At 39.4% G+C, this 18214-nt stretch overlaps 1 pseudogene; it reads right to left on the bottom strand.

Annotated features, from left to right (window-relative positions):
- Positions 1 to 2226: 2226 nt before the first annotated feature.
- Positions 2227 to 15254, bottom strand: LOC113079464 (myosin heavy chain, fast skeletal muscle-like; annotated as a pseudogene).
- Between the last annotated feature and the right edge of the window lie 2960 nt (positions 15255 to 18214).

The raw sequence follows: 18214 nt of genomic DNA, 5'->3' as shown, positions 1-18214 counted from the left end.
TAACACAAAACAAGGAGTCCAGGAGGGTGGTGGACCGGCGGAGGATGAAGGGGAGGGACGGAGGGCCAGGTCCAAAGAAGGAGATAAGAAAAACAAATGAAAACAAAAATATGGGTACATGGAGGACATTAGGTGATGCCCACCCGGGCGGAACAGAGGGCCATCACACCCATGTGGTCAAGGCGGAAACCCCCCCAGGGCGGAGCGGAAGACCACCACATCCTCGTAGTCAAGGCCAGAGTCCCCCAGGGCGGAGCGGAAGACCACCACATTCTTGTGGCCGGCCCAATGGGAGGACGAAGATCACTGGTGACTTGACTCAGTCCTTGAAGATCACCGGTGACTAGCCTTGTCTCTGGAGAGTTCATGGGAACCTGACTCGACTCTGAAAGGTCAATAGTGACAAGCCCTGACTCTGGAAGGCCATCGGTTACTAGCCCTGACTCTGGAAGGCCATCTGTGACTAGCCCTGACTCTGGAAGGTTATCGGTGACTAGCCCTGATTCAGGAAGGTCATCGGTGACTAGCCCTAGCTCTGGAAGGTTGACGGTGACTAACCCTGACTCTGGAGGGTCCACGAACACCTGACTCGACTCCGGAGGGTCAACCGGGAACTGACTCAACTCTGAACAGTCAATGGGCACCTGACTTGACTTAAGACTGCCTGTGGAGACGTGAGACACCTCTGCTTCGGGCACTGCCTCAGGAACGGACTTGGGCACCGCCTTGGCCTCGGGAACTGCATCGGGCACCACCTCGGGGACAGCATCGGGCACCGTCCTCCGGAACACCACTAGGCGAGAGCCCTCAAAGCCACTTTTCTCCCGCTTGCTGGCTGAGGAAAAAGTGGCAGCAGACATACCGCTGGACCCTTGGTGGATGGAGTCCTTCTGTGACGGTGGGTTTTGGGAAAAACACAAGGTGAGGGCAGGATCCAAATGCAAGTATGGTTTATTGTAACAAAAAGGTAACATACAAAATAAACAGTCATGAGTGACAAATAAAACCAAAAATGAAAGAGGAAACCTGAAGGAACGGGAACTCGGAGCAAGCAAGAAGGTAAAGGGAAGACTCGGGAGACGAGCACAATTCACACATAGGGTCCTTACCATCCTTACTCCATACAGACAACAGAGAAAGACAGCTCTATATAGGGAGACTAATGACAAAGGATTGTCAGCACCTGTGCAATTTAATTGGAGTGCAATTACTGTGAAGACATGACCAGACTAGCGGAATTAAAGTGCCTATGGTGAAGTGCCTAAGGAGAAGTGAGCTCACTAGGGGACACCCAGGAAAACAGAGACTGACAGCGTGACAGCTTTACAGTCATGTGAGGGGGTCTTCTCCTCAAACACCACCAGTGTGCAGCATCCACCTGGATGATGCGACGGCAGCCACAGTACATTGGCGCCAGTGCGCTCGGCACACACCAGCTACAGGTGGAGAAGAGAGATGGGATAATTAGGAGACCAAGACTGACAAGGGCCAATGGAGAAAATTTGACCCGGACACCGGGGTTACACCCCTACTGTTTATGAAAAGTGCTATGGGATTTTTAATGACCACAGAGAGTCAAGGCCTTGGTTTAACATCTCATCCAAAGAAAGGTGCTTTTAATGGTATAGTGTCCCCGTCACTATACTGAGGTGCTAGGACCCACAGGGTGAGCACCCCCTGTTGGCCTCACTAACTCCTCTTCCAGCAGCAACCTATTTTTCCCAGGTCTCCCTTCCAGGTACTGACCAGCTCAATCTTGCTTAGCTTCAGTGGGAAACCAGTCTTGGGCTACAGGGTGATATGGCTGGCTTTTTTATGTTCATGTTTCCCCTTCCCTTTGTATTTTGGTATTTCCTTTGTTGTCATGGTTTCATGTAATGCCTTTTTTACAGTACATTAATATACCCATTTTCTTTGGTCTCCTTGAGTATTTTGTGTTTTTATTTGCCAGTGACTTTTGGGTAATCCCAACACATTTATACTTATGCACTTAGCAGACACTTTCATTCAAAGTCTCATACAAGGATAAGTTCACATTTTTGTTTTGAAGTTCAGGCTGTTTTCGGTTTAGTTTTTTTCCCCCTTTTCATTTTTGGGTTCTTTATGTCACTATCCCAGTTTCAGTACTCTGCATTCATGTTCTTTGTCATATCATGCCTCATGAGTTGTCTTTTAAAACAGTTTATGTAATGAAGTTTGAAAGTGGAAAAATAATGAAGAACAAAGTCAAACTCTGCCATTTAATGGACACAGAAGAACTCAGCACAAGTCAGTCATATGCTTGCTTGTATGTGCAGTTTCTTGTCTTCATTCTTCAACTTTAGTCTTAAAAAAAAGCAAAAAATGGATAAATAAAAAATTTAATTGAAAACATTTAGTTTAAAACATTTCATATATTTTATGTATAAAAAGTAACTTTTCTCTGTATAATCATCATCTGTTTTTACCTTTCCAGCTTCACGGCTCTTGGTTCTCAGCTTGTTGACCTGGGACTCGGCGATGTCAGCGCGCTCATGAGACTCCTCCAGCTCATTCTGCACCTTCCTGTACCTGGACAGGTGAGTGTTGGCCTGTTCCTCCTGTTAGGATTACACAAGATATCCAATCCTTTCAGAGCATTGCACTCCTGTCACTGAGTGTATTGAATAGATAATGTCAAAGCTACACACTCAAGACATGTGACATTAGACTTACAGCTTCTTCAGCTTGGCGTTTGTAGGCCTTCACTTTCAGCTGTAGCTTGTCTACCAGATCCTGCAGCCGAGCCACATTCTTCTTGTCTTCCTCAGTCTTTGGGTGTAAATTTGTTCATGGTCTTGTTTAAACAATGTATACAATCATGAAAGGTGTTAGATATCTAATTTGTGGGTAGTTTTACCTGGTAGGTGAGCTCCTTCACTCTCCTTTCATATTTGCGCACTCCTTTCACAGCGTCTGCACCACGTCTCTGTTCAGCTTCAACTTCAGCCTCCAACTCATGCACCTTCAGTACATAGTTATTGTTATAACTGTGAAATCTCTGCAATGGCCAGTTCATCTAAGGTTTACTCACACTAGGCAATCTGAACCATTCCCGAGCACCCCCAAAGTTAATTTCTTTTGACTAGTGTGATCACTCTGTACCTCACTTGAAGAGGTGAGCCAGAGCATGGTTCAGTTAGGCTCTGGTGTGATACACATGTATGTAGTGTGGTTGCTAAATGCACTGGAGCATTGGACAGCTACTAACTGTGTCTGCATTACTATCATATTTTATACAAAAAACATATATTACTACTTGAAAAGTAGCAGTTTTTAGTTAATTTGAGTATTGAATAATATAGATCAATAACAGGTCTGGTTTTCACCTTGTTGATAAACATTATTAATACTTTGTGAGTATAGCTGCAAATTCCTCCATCAGTGTCATCTGACTCCATAATCATTGTATAATCACACTCTGGCTCATTAGAAGACACCCGTTCCTAGAATGAGTACAAGCTAAGACTGTATTTAGCCAGTGATTTACCCTGGACTCCAGTTTCTGGAGCTGCTTCTTTCCACCCTTCATGGCCAGACTCTCAGCCTCATCAAGACGGTGCTGCAGGTCTTTGACAGTCACCTCCATGTTCTTCTTCATCCTCTCCAGGTGAGAACTTGTGTCCTGCTCCTTCTTCAGCTCCTCAGCCATCATGGCAGCCTGAAATATAGGTCAATTAAAACGAGCTAACTAATATAGATATAATTAGCTTCCATGAATGTTCTCTTTGCTACCACATGCAACTAAACAAAGTCAAATAACTGTTTAAATTAGCATAGAGTAACATCATGCAAACACGCACATCAGTGATGGCCTTCTTGGCCTTCTCCTCTGCATTTCTGGCCTCCTGGACTGCATCGTCCACCTCACCTTGAACCTGGACCAGATCAGTCTCAAGCTTCTTCTTGCTGTTAATAAGACTCGTATTCTGCAGGATTTAAGCAGGTAGTTTAGTGTATATTTAACTAGTAATTTGTCATGTGATCTGAATTTGCTCTTAGTATTTAATAATCTTTTTGTACTTGTGAGTGCAGCAGTCCCACACGCTCGCTGGCATCCACCAGCTCCTGCTCAGCCACTTTGCGTCCTCTCTCTGTTTGCTCCAGGCCAGCTCTCAGCTCCTCAATCTCTGCTTGCATCAGGCCATTCCTGCGCTCCACCATGGCCACCTGCTCCTTCATGTCCTCCTGTCCTCTGACAGCTTCATCAAGGTGCAGTTGGGCATCCTGTGGAAATGTTCTTTCTTTGTTAGTTGCATGTCATTCTTCAGTTAATTCATGTGTCATATTCCTATGATCAAGCACTTAAACTCCTCATTCTACAGAGAAATACCTTGAGTTGTCCTTGGACGTTCCTGAGCTGTTTCTGGGCCTCAGCAGCCTGGCGGTTGGCATGACTCAGCTGGACCTCCATCTCATTCAGATCTCCCTCCATCTTCTTTTTGACTCTCAGGGCATCATTTCTGCTCCTGACCTCAGAATCCAGAGTGCTCTGCATGGAATCAATCACTCTTTGGCTGTTCCTCTTGATCTGTTCCATCTCCTCATCCTTCTCAGCCAGCTTCCTGTCAATCTCGCTCTTCACCTGGTTCAGCTCCAGCTGCACACGGAGAATCTTGGACTCTTCATGCTCCAGGGTGCCCTGCAAGCAAAAAGGAAATAATTTACTTACTGTTTAAACTTGTAAAATCATACTATATGGCTCCGGAGTTATGGCAGGTATATTTGTGATTGTTTAAGAAGGAAATAATTACATTCATTTAAGGTTTTGAACCACTATAAATACAATGTTTTATTATTGTTCAAAGCACTGGTGTGATGTTAGTGTTGTAGCAAAGGAATGGCACCTCAGCTTCTTCTAGTGCAGTCTGGATCTCTGCTTTCTCGGACTCCACTGTCTTCTTGGCTTTCTCTATCTCATGAATGCTCTTTCCAGTCTCTCCAAGCTGCTCAGAGAGGTCAGAAATCTCCTCTGAAAGTATTTAAAAATCAATTGTACATCATTTTCTGTTTTTGTAGACATCTCTGTTTTTTAAAATCCTTGCTGTAAAAATAAAAGTGGCATTTACGTTGCAGATTCTTGTTCTCCCTCTTCAGGGTCTCGAGGTGGTCAAGAGCTTCTTCATAGGAGTTCTTCATTTTGAAAAGCTCAGTGCTGAGAGAACGAGCTTCTTTCTGAGCAGCTTCTAGTTCAGCCTGGCTTTCCTCATACTTCTGTTTCCACTCTGCTAGGACCTGGGGAAAAAGGTAATCATTGTTAATTAGCCAAGTCCATAGTTCAAGGTTTAGATTTGAAGATTCTTTCTTACCTTATCAAAGTTTCTCTGCTTCTTGTCAAGGTTGGCAGCCAGTGCATTTGCCCTCTCCCCATCAATCATCAGGTCCTCTACTTCACTCTGCAGCCTCTGTTTGGTCTTTTCCAGAGAGGCACACTTGGAGTTCACCGCCTCAATGGATTCTTCAGCATCCTGGAGACGCTGTGCCAGCTTTTTCCTAAAGAAAGTGGTATTAAATGATGAAACCTTACTAATATTTGTGAAATTAAATGTAGGGTACTCAAGACTTTTCTTTGCTGTATTTACTTGGATTCCTCAAGCTCTTCAGTGCGTTGGATGGCATCAGTCTCATATTTGGCTCTCCACTGGGCCACCTCACTGTTGGCCTTAGACATTCCCCGCTGGAGTTCAGCTTTGGCCTCCTGCTCCTCCTCGTACTGCTCTCTGAGCAAATCACAGTCATGGCGGGCAGACTGAACTGCATGGGCCAGAGCATTCTTGGCCTATAGGGCGGCACATTTTGGGATATTAAACACTTTACTATCTACACGATGGCTTGGATTTAAAAAAGAAAAACATAAAAAATAATTTGATTATCAAAACACTAATATTTGCAACTCTACCTTGACTTCTTCCTCAACATGTCTTTTGAGATCTTCAATTTGCTGAGTAAAAGCCTGTTTTCCTCTAGTTAACTGTGAAACAAGTGCTTCTTTCTCTTCCAGCTGACGGCTAAATTCACCTTAGAAACAAGTTAGATATTAGCATTAAATATAATAACAGAATATTTTAACTCAATTTTGTTTTAAGAGTTTTTAAGTGTAGCTTACTCTCTTACCATTTTCAGTCTGAAGTCTTGCTCGTTGTGCATTCATGTCATTCAACTGGCGACTATTTTCATCATTTTTGGCCTTGATTTCACTCAGCTGGTCTTCAAGGGTGCGGCACATCTTCTCTAAATTACCCTAAAGAGATTAAAGATTATATGAATATGTTTGTAAAGAAGATTTTTTACTTATTAATGATCATCTAGTGACATTACCTTTGCTTTAGCCACAGCCTCCATGTTGCTTGACAAATCATCAATCTCCATCTTGTATTCACTCTTCTCCTTCTCCAGCTTCTGCTTGACCCGCTGGAGGTTGTCGATCTGTTCTCCGAGTTCAGCTACACTGTCTGCCTGCTTCTTTCGGAGAGCTGCAGCTGTAGCTTCATGCTGCAAGGTAGACTCTTCCAGATCACGACGCATCTTCTGGAATTCGGCTTCACGCTTCTTGTTCATCTCAATCTGAGCAGCAGTGGCACCACCAGCTTCCTCAAGCCTCTCGCTGATCTCTTCAAGTTCCCTAGAAAGATCGGCTCTCTGCTTCTCCACTTTGGCACGAGCAGATCGCTCTGCCTCAATTTCCTCTTCTAGCTCCTCGATACGGGCCTAAATAAAAAATGGCTTCTTTATTGATATTTGTATATGGATTTTTCCAGCTATGCATTTAACTTCACCATTTCACATCAGAAAGATTAGAGCTAGTGTTACCTGAAGTTCTTTGATCTTCTTCTGAAGCTGTGCTCCCAAAGACTGTTCATCCTCAATCTTGCTGAGAAACTGACTTATCTCAAAATCCTTCCTGTTTTGAAAGTAGTGTTTTGTAAAATGTGCCAAATACTCATTTTGTGTAGTTGTGTAAAGTTCAAAATCTGATGGCCACTCACTTTTTGATCTTCTCATCTGATTGCTGTTTTTCATTCTCCAGGTCCATTATGGACTCCTGGGCCAGTTTCAGATCACCCTCAAGCTTCCTCTTGACTCTCTCAAGGTCCATACGAAGTTTCTTCTCTTGCTCCAATGAGCCCTCAAGCTATTGTTACAGAAACTGAAACATTAACATCTGGTATAGAGCAATAAATTTTAGTTCTCATTGATTCATGGTCTTATTCCTATGCCAAACATCTTACATCGTCCACTTGCTGCTCAAGCTTTGTCTTAGCTTTAGTCAGAGTGTTGACTTTGTCTTCCTCTGCCTGAAGGTCATCAAGAGTCTGCTGGTGTGCCTCTTGGAGGGCTTTCTTCTCTTTGGTCAGCTTGGCAATGCTCTCGTCTTGAGAGGCCATCTCCTCTGTCAGGTTTTTGACCTAAATAGAAACATTAATTACTGGTTTCATTACCAAGAGCCTGAATCATAACCGGCAGTTTATATGAAGAGTTTGGTTCCAAGTAGGAAAACTACGATTGGTTGAGCATATTGTAGAATGTATATATATATACTGACTTTATTCTCTGTTGCATGTTTCTCCTTCTCCACTTTTGCCAAGGTGAGCTCCAGGTCATCAATGTCTTTTTTCAGCTCAGAGCATTCATCCTCCAGTTTCCTCTTCTTGGCAGTCAGTTCAGCATTGATTTCCTCCTCATCTTCTAGTCTCTCTGTTGTCTCTTTGAGTTTGCCCTCAAGTTGGATCTTGCTTTTGATGAGCCCTTCACATCTCTCCTCAGCATCATTGAGGTTTTCAGATTCCTGTTCATTGGAATGGATATAGTTAATGACTCATGCTTAGGGATTCACAATATATCAGCCACCATATCGGTATTGGCTGATAAATTTGAATTTTTCTGTTATTTTTATCGGACCGGTAAGAGAATTTGACCATTATCTTAGAGCTGATAAATAATGCATTATTTCCTGCAGAGACACTCCAGATGTGCACTGTTCACCATGATGGTTTTTAATGGCTTGAAATATTATTTGAATCACTTCGAAATGGAAAATACAGTGAACTGCAGTATGTGCATGGCAAGTCTATAATATTATATTGAGATCATTAGCTACTGTAAAATAATGTAACAGAATCTTTGTCCGCCTGGATTTTAGTGCATTGTTTAAGGGAAGAGCACATTCACAACGGATACACACGTGACTAGCACAGTTAAGTTCGCTTGTGAATTAACAGTCTTCTGTTCAATTGTACGTTGTAGTATTGTGTTTATTTTATGCATATAAATCAGATTTTTCTCATATAGAATGCATTTGTTTAAGCTATAATCTATAGAGGTTTGATAGAGCGCTTCAATTTGCTGGTGATAATCTTTAGCTCAGTGCACGCAGCTCGAACATCAGTTTACAACATTAATAACTATGAATGAGATTTTATATATATATATATATATATATATATATATATATATATATATATATATATATGTGCATTATAATGAGAAAAATATTATAATACGTTATATTCTTTCGGTTAGGTTTCCATATTTAAGAGCATAACAGAATACACATTCTGATTAGAACAGAACTTATTCAAGTCACGTGTGCATTGCATATTTTGTAAATATGTTGTAATATGATATTTATGTTGTAGAAATATCTGAATATTTGATGCGTTCCATGTGTTTAATAAGAAGCAGCACTTCAGTTTACTGGTGTTCATTCAGCTCCTCAGCTTCAGCACACGCAGCTTGAACAGTAATGTACAACATTAATAACTATAACTGGGAATCTCATAAACACAATAATATAAAGAGAATATTACCGTAATAAAGAAAGTTGTGAATTATTTGGGTTTATTTGCCGTGTTTCAGGACGTTCAGAGTGTGTCCACGACACATCTGACTATTCGAGCTGTAGCGCAGGTGTATTGCAGTATTGGAAATAGGCTACTTCTGTTTTAAACCATGAAGGCGAGCCACAGGATATCATACAAGCAACGTGCAAACTATGTGCAAGTCAAATTTATGCTGGTGAACGTCTTTCAACATGATAGTTAAAGTAAAAACTGTCTGCACTTTCGGCATCTGACAACGTATTAACAGTGCGTATTCTCTCAGAAATGAAGAGAGACAAATATTCTAATATATGGTATCTGTTTTAATTTATTTCTTAAATGTTTCTCTTGGGGCCCGAACAGAGTGAAAACAATGAAAAGAAACTTATTTTTTGTTGAACAGGTTGTTTTTGAAAGTCGGTGCATGAAATAAAGCTGCTCTTTTGCTTCATTAATAAAGTATTACTGAGGTGTAAAATTTTATTCAAGCTGTAGGGCTATGACTTGTTGTAGGCTATAATAAACCTGTTTTAAAAGACATTATTAAAACATTTTCAGTGAAGAGTAGCCTATGCTTATAGCCATTTTCTTTTATCACAGCGTCACAGCGTGTCAGTTATGCAGGTGATCCACTATGAAATTTTTGTGAAGCAAATTCATTCTAATATTAATTTGATAATAAAAGTAACATAATATTACTAGACAGAAAATAACAGGCCTACATTAATTGGAAATGCCAAGTACTCTTAATAATGATAATATTTAATGATTTTGACAATATCTCTGGCTATAGTCTTTACATGATTAACGTCTTTCAACACACTCTGCTACACTACTGTCCATGGCTGCATATATATATGCTATATTAATACCTTTTAATGGTGAGACTTTTTGGTAATCAAGCTCTCATAAATTCTTTGAAAGGTGGATTGAGATTTATCGGCCAACATATCAGTTCTTGGCTTTCATATTTAAAATTATCTGTTAGGGTATCGGCCAAAATGTTCATATCGGTGCATCCCTACTTATGTTCATAAATGTAGGTGAAATACTCACAGAAGTTACTTGCAGTAGAAGATCGTTTTTCTCCTGAACAAGTGACACCATTTTCTCCTCAAGCTCCTTCTTTTTAGCTAATGCCTTTGTTAAATCTTCTTTCATTTTATCAAAGTTCTCCTTCATTGATGCCATTTCTTTTTCACTCTCTGCACTCTTCAGAAGAGGCTTGATCTTGAAGTACACCTTCATCCATGGCCAATGTTTTACATTCATGAATGAGCGGATGTTGTATTGGATGGAATAAATTGCCTCCCTGTGAAAATTGTAATCAGTAAACCAGCCTTTATCACACTGTGCAACTAAACAGTTGTGTTCCAGACATTATTGTAAGTACCTCCTCTCCGTCATTTTGACATACTCCTTCCTCATTACATATCCTCGGGCCAAAGCCTGAGTCATGGTAACCAGACTTGATAGTTTTTCATCTCTCATCTCCTCAAGAGTACCCAACAGACCAGCTTTAAAGAACACCTACAAGAACATTTGTAATAAATTAGTGCTGTAGTGTTGAAGAAGCCAATAAGTTATTTTCAGCATTGATGTGGCCTGGGATATGGCCCTAATGATAATGAGATTGGCTGTTCCAGTAATTACAGTGGTTGCTGATAAACTTATATATAGTTCAATACTATAAAATAGAATGACATTTGAGAGTATCTGTTCTTTCTTTTTTGATGTAGCAGTTTGAGGAGGCATGACAGTGTCGTTCAAACTCCTAGTCAAAAAGCTTCAGAATTCTCTACAATATCATTGTGTTGTAGCAGAGTAAAAAATGAGAAGGAAAGAGTTGAAATAGTTTTGTCCACATGGTGTTTTTGCTGAACAGCTCACCTTGGTGTGTCCAAATTTGTATTGGTTGTGGTCAATATCAATAGAGCCCAAGAGTTTCTCTGTAGCCTTTTTGTTGTCAATGAACTGTCCTCAGGGATGACAGCAGCATTTAATACTTTGTATCTAGAGGACATTTAGGGGAAAGTAGTGTTCTTGTGAATATGTAATGAAGTGAAGATTAGTTAATACATCATCTCTAAGTAAGAAGTTGAAAAAAGATGTCATTACCTCTGCTTGAAGTCACCGTAGTGGATTCTGCTGGGGAAACCCTTCGTGCAGATTCTGATGCCCTCCAGCACACCATTACACCTGAGCTGGTGGATAACCAGGAAGTTCTCCATCAGACCTGAATGCAAATTTCGTTAAGGTTCCAGACATTTTTTTCAAAACCGTGATCTATTTGAGTCTTCAAGGATCAAGGTTACCTGGAGTCTTGGTTTCATTAGGAATCAAGCAGCGCACAAAGTGAGGGTGAGTGCTCCTCAGGTTAGACATCAGTTTACCCAAGTTCTCCTGTGGAAAGTTTGTGATTAATCTAATCGCAATGGTGAAAAATTCACAAACTTCAAAAAGAGAGAGAATCTGTTTACCCTAAAAACTGCAGACACCGTCTGGAAGGAACCACCCTTCTTCTTGCCTCCTTTCTTTGCACCTCCCTCTGCTGTATATCAATGACAGGAGTTTTTTTTGTTAATATTGTGTTGCTGTTCAGTAAGCCCTTCAATAATCTCTATTTGCGTCTTGTTGAATCTAACTATTCTCTTGCATAGACAAACTTCATGTTTTTAAAACTCCAAAATCTGTGATCACATAGTTTGTTGCACTCTGATGACCTCATTCCTTGTTTAGTTTTTTGAAAGAAGGTGGCTTGTATATAATTTAAACACAAAAATTTGGAAACAAAGTTGTTTGTACCTTCTGGCACAGCGACATACAGCAAGGCCAGCACTTTGAGTGCTGACTTTTGGTAAAGTTGGCACGACAGAGTCGTTCAGTGGATCCTTGTTCTTCTCCAACCAGCCAGTAATGTTGTAGTCCACAGTGCCGGCGTAGTGCACCAGAGAGAAGTGGGCCTCTGCTTTGCCTTTCCCAGGCTTGGGCTTCTCGAAAGCTGAACATTTTCCCAAATGCTGGTCATGCAGCTTGTTTTTGAAGCTTGAGTCTGTAGCCTTTGGGAACATGCACTCTTCTTCAAGGATGGAGAAGATGCCCATTGGCTGTTGAAGAAATATTCACACTCAAGTACAGGCACAGTGAGAATAGTTATTTTATTTACTGAATATCCTCTTACCTTCTCAATGAGCTCAATGCAGGTAGCCAAGTCCATACCAAAGTCAATGAATGCCCATTCAATGCCTTCTTTCTTGTACTCCTCTTGCTCCAGAACAAACATGGTGTGGTTGAAGAACTGTTGCAGTTTCTCATTTGTGAAGTTAATGCAAAGCTGCTCCAAGCTGTTGAACTGATAATTCAACAGAAGCAATTATTGCAACTGACTGTTATCTTATGTCTTGATTCTTTCAGAGACATTAATGACTGATACTCACATCAAAGATCTCAAATCCAGCGATGTCCAGCACACCGATGTAGTACTCTCTAGGATTCGTCGTGTTCAACATCTCATTGATACGGACGACCATCCACAAGAACATTTTCTCATAGACAGACTTGCAGAGTGCAGAGACTGCATTGTTCACCTGACAAATTCAAAGGTCATTGTAGATTATATTAGTACCCTTACTTCTCATGATGACTATGTCTGAGACATGTCTCACTATATCCACAAGTAAAATGTGTTGATGAAGTCATCACCTGTGGTACGGTCTGGCCTTTGGTCACCATCTCATTCCCGACCTTCACTCTGGGGTAACACAGAGCTTTCAGCATGTCAGCGGAGTTGATGCCCATGAGGTAGGCGATTTTATCAGCCGCTAGGGAAGCAGAGTTTTATGCATTATTGTTGCTATTTAAGTGACCGTTTATATGTTAATTTGTGCTCAAAATTGATCTTACCCTCATTGCCATCAGGTTCTGCCTGCTCCTCTCTCTGCTTCTGTTTGAACTTCATGGCCCCATGATGCATCACCGCACCTGTCAGCTTGTAGATGCTGATCTTCTCATCAGCATTGAAGCCCAGAATGTCAATGGCAGTCTGTTTTTACACAGACAAAATAAATCATTTGTTTATTGGTGTATTTTATACCGTTTCATGCAGTATTCAGTTCAAGCTGGTGTTTTTCTGATGTTTGTTTGCTCATAAATTTGCAAAAATCTAAAATACTACTACTAATAATAATATTGCAGCTGTCCACATACATCTGTGGCAATGAACTCCTCCACATCATCGATGCTCTTGACAGTGATTTCACCCTGGCTGATCATCGGATAGTCGTAAGGGTTGGTGGTGATGAGCAGGGCCTCTGTAAAGAATTGAAGTGCAGTATGTTTCCAGTGCTCTCAAACATAGAAATAACTAAAACACACAATCCTGTAGATTTCTCACCGAGCAGCTCTGGCTTGTGTCCAGTCATGAGCTGGTAGAAGATGTGGTAACTCCTTTCAGCAGACAGCTGGAATGTTACCCTTGACTTCTCTAGCAGATCTTTCCAAGAAAAAAAAAAAAAAAGACATTGTTTTCAATTGAGCAACCCACATCTTAGACTCCAAATAAAATATTTGGCTAAAAACAGTGTTGACTCACAAGTTTCAATATCTGCTTTGCCAGTTTACCAGTGCCCGAAAAGTGAATCCTGATGAATTTACCCTAGATTGAAATCATTGATAAAAGCTCAACTGTTTGTGATTGAAAATTTATGATGTTATTAATGATGATTCATAGGTGCAACTTACAAAACGAGAGGAGTTGTCGTTCCTTATAGTCTTGGCGTTACCATAAGCCTCCAGCAGAGGGTTGGCTGCAATGATCTGGTCCTCCAGTGATCCCTAGACGTAATTGTAGCACAGTGGGCAGTCATGAGGTGAATCACAAACACTGTCCTCAATAACACTGTCTAGAATAGATACTCACTAACCTGCATTTTTCCAGGGCCAGAGTCTGTCTTCTTTGGACCAGCCATCGCAACAGTTGCAAAGTACTGAATGACACGTTTTGTGTTCACAGTCTTTCCTGCTCCAGATTCTCCACTGGAGATTTATATGATATCATCATTTAGTCATAAATCTTTTACTGATTTACAATTATAATTGAAAGCTTCAGGTTGTGTCAGAAGAAGAATATTTACTCACGTAATCAGGACAGACTGGTTCTCACGATCTGAAATTAAACCATGAAATATTAACAGGGTATATAAAATAGGTAGCACTCTGTATTAATTTGAAGCTATGAATCTTTTATTTATTTTTTTTCCTTTTTATTATTATATATAATAGGTTATATCCAAAGTTAACATTTCAGTTTTTAATCATATAAGTACATATAGAAGACAAATAATGGTTGTTATGAAGAATTTGGAGTAAATTTAGCTTTTCTATGAACTCTGTCAAAACAGAAATGTATAGACCATGAATTAATACTAATACTTCATGCTTAGTTTTTATCAAAAGTATTTTTCATTGTCTTTTTAACTGTTATTTGTCGAGACTGCTGGAGTCCACTCACCAGTAGCATGAACTGGTAGGCGTTGTCAGAGATGGAGAAGATGTGAGGTGGGGCTTCAATCCTCTTTTTGCCTCTGTATCCAGACACAACAACTGCGTCGTACACTGGGAGCCATTTGTATGGATTGACAGTGGCACAGAACAAACCAGAGTAGGTCTGAAATGGAGATCGTCCAGTTTTACAATGTTGCTGCCCTATTCCAGGAATAAATTATGATTAACTTACATAGATCATCCATGCTGCGTAACGCTCTTTGAGGTTAAACAGCACAGAAGGCTCATTGAGGTGGGTCATCATGGCCATGTCCTCCATTTTGTCAAACTTGGGAGGATTCATTGGGAAGATTTCATCTTCTTTTACTGTGACAGTCTGTAATGAACATTGTTTAGACTTTTGTACACATATTTCTACACTATTAAAGTGACAAACTTTAACCTCTGAAGACTCGAGCACAGTCACATATAAAATATTTTTTTTTAAATCTATGATACTTACTTTTCCACAGTCAGTTTTGACGGTAGCTTTGCCACCCTCTATACTAATAAGAGTACTTTTCAAGTACATCTCAGCAGCATCTGTCACGAAGAATGCTGTTTTGGCATCAAAGGGGGCGGTCTGAGCCTCGAGTCGCTCTCTTTCTGGCTTCCGGAGGTAAATGGCCGCCGGGCCGAAACACTCCATTTCACCATCTCCCATGATTGTACTTTACTGTGGAGTACAACTGACATCACCATGCTGATATACTTCATTAGATTCACTTTTGATTGTCATTGTCTAACTTTAACTCTAATAATACATTCCAACCTGTGAAACATCCAAACATATCATATTGTCACCATCAGTGGGAAGTTCTTTACCTTGTATTAATCTCAGATGGAAATTGCAGCTGTCAAGTTCGGGATTCTGAAAAATAACAATTACATATATATATATATATAATATAATATATATATATATATATATAATATATATATATATATATTATATATATGTAATTATGGTAAATAGATAGATAGATAGATAGATAGATAGATAGTGACTCACCAGTTTTGATGGGCAACTGTGCTGCAATCAGAGGTTGTCATTTATATAGTATCTTTACTGAAGACTCAGCTGAACTGTTCAGCTGGATTTGGTAATGTTATTCTACATGGTTTATGATGATGCATTTCAGTCCTAGTGTAAAATAGCAACACGTTGTCCTTCTTTTGTTTCATTGGTTTGTTGGACATGTGATATTTTAATTATTCTCATGGTTTAGATCAACTGAACAGCCTTTCTATACTTAAATTCATGATGTTGATATGTTTTAATTTTAAAGCAATAACATATTAATCATAGACATTTGGATACTACACTTATAGGATATAAAAGTTTAACAGTCCATGTTTTATGTTGTGTCTCTTCTTTTTAATGTAGGCGTTCATGCTGAGTGTATGTGTTTGTTTACAATCTTTAATTTGATGTCACTGAGGTCTTATTTCAATGTTGTATCTTATTTCAATCTTGGCAAAGAGGAGCAACTTGGTTCAGATCCAAAGAAGCAGTCAACTGTCATTACTATTTAATTTTAGAGGTGAAAGCAAGACTGGCACAATTTGATGACTAAAAGTTTTAACTTTTGAAAACTGGTAATATACGACTTCTGTTCTGGGCAACTGTCATATTAATAACTATTTATTTTTGACATTTGCATCTATATTATTTCCTCTTTAATTACCAAAGATGGACTGTAACAGTCGTTCAAATGAAAAAATAAAGAAATAAATATATACATATATCTGGCAGGCTTTTCTTGGGCAATTAAACCTCAGTGATCACTGCACATACGGATCTTATTTCATGGTCATATAATGACTCTCAAAGTTATAAACAGCATGTTCATATATGGACAAATCATAAATATAGCACAGTGAGAGCTCTTGTTTGTATTATTAAGTTTAGGTTACACATCCAAGCCACAGTGAAGAATTATTTGACCTATCGAGACATTACTGTAAGATTTCTCAGTAAGTACACTGCTTTGTCAGTTTACTGTACTTCTGAAATAAATAAAAAGTTATAATGTTTAGGAGACTCTAGACTCTCTAGATTTATGTTTTAAATGTTAACATTTATTAGCTGCTGCAGTATACTATTGTGATAGATTGTTATTAACTGACTTTTTATGTTAGAGTCACTAGCCTAATTTTGCTTGATTTAAATATAAATTTAAAGACAACAGTTAATATGTGGTGTAGAACTTATTCATATTGGGGTCAAGTATTGTGAGTTACATTTCCAGATGCATTTCAATATGAATATGGTACTGTTTGTAATCACACCAAATCTGTCCTGTGCATCAAGTCAAATTCCATTCAATTAAATTAAATTCAATTCAATTCAATTCAAGTTTATTTGTATAGCGATTTTTACAAAACAAATCGTTACAAAGCAACTTTACAGAAAATTATGTTTCTACAATATTTAGTAGTAGCTAGTAGTTTGTGCACATTTGACAGGATTTTAGAAAAAATAAAATTAATAATAATAATACAAGACGTAGTCAGCTAGACGGTGAACTATCAATATTATTAATTAAGTTATTATATGATTCAGTCACACATTTAGCAATAATTGTTAGTTCTGTTTGTTGATTCAGGGTTAGCATCATCTGAGGTCCTCTGAGGGTCAGCATCATCTCTTCTCAGGTGTTCTGGATCCAGACTGGAGCTTGTGTAAATCCTAGTTACCACAGGATGTAAAACCCGTGGCGAAACATAGAAACAAAATACAGACATCATTAGCTTAATATAAAATGCTATAAAAAATGCACCTTTGATCAGATGCAACTACACTCACAATTTAAAAGATACATTATTCGAATGCTTGGCGAAAGAGATGTGTTTTAAATCTAGATTTAAACAGAGAGAGTGTGTCTGAACCCCGAACATTATCAGGAAGGCTATTCCAGAGTTTGGGAGCCAAATGTGAGAAAGTTCTACCTCCTTTAGTGGACTTTGCTATCCTAGGAACTACCAAAAGTCCAGCGTTTTGTGACCTTAGGGTGCGTGATGGGTTGTAGCGTGGTAGAAGGCTAGTTAGGTACGCAGGAGCTAAACCATTTAGGGCCTTATAGGTAAGTAATGATAATTTGTATCTGATACGGAACTTTATAGGTAGCCAGTGCAGAGACTGTAAAATTGGGGTAATATGATCATATTTTCTTGACCTCGTAAGGACTCTAGCTGCTGCATTTTGGACTACCTGTAGCTTGTTTATTGACAAAGCAGGACAACCACCTAGAAGTGGATTACAATTGTCCAGTCTAGAGGTCATGAATGCATGAACTAGCTTTTCTGCATCAGAAACAGATAACATGTTTCGTAGCTTGGCAATGTTTCTAAGATGGAAGAATGCAGTTTTTTGTAACATTGGAAATATGATTTTCAAAAGACAAATTGCTGTCTAATATAACACCCAGATTTCTGACTGTAGAGGAAGTAACAGTACATCTGTCTAGTTGCAGATTGTAATCTACAAGATTCTGTGTAGTGTTTTTTGGTCCAATAATTAGTATCTCCGTAAATAAGAAAATTATTTGTCATCCAATCTTTTACATTTTTAACACACTCTGTTAGCTTAGATAATTGGGAAGTTTCATCTGGTCTCATTGAGATATATAGCTGAGTATCATCAGCATAACAGTGGAAGCTAATTCCGTATTTTCTAATAATATTACCAAGGGGCAACATGTATATTGAAAAATAGAAGGGGACCTAGGACGGATCCTTGTGGCACTCCATATTTTACTGATGATAAATGAGATGACTCCCCATTTAAGTAAACAAAATGGTAGCGATCGGACAGGTAGGACCTAAACCATCTT

The sequence above is a fragment of the Carassius auratus genome, unplaced genomic scaffold (genome assembly GCF_003368295.1).
Source record: "Carassius auratus strain Wakin unplaced genomic scaffold, ASM336829v1 scaf_tig00028147, whole genome shotgun sequence".
Taxonomy (NCBI): Eukaryota; Metazoa; Chordata; class Actinopteri; order Cypriniformes; family Cyprinidae; genus Carassius; species Carassius auratus.
This window is presented reverse-complemented; position numbering and strand designations above follow the sequence as displayed.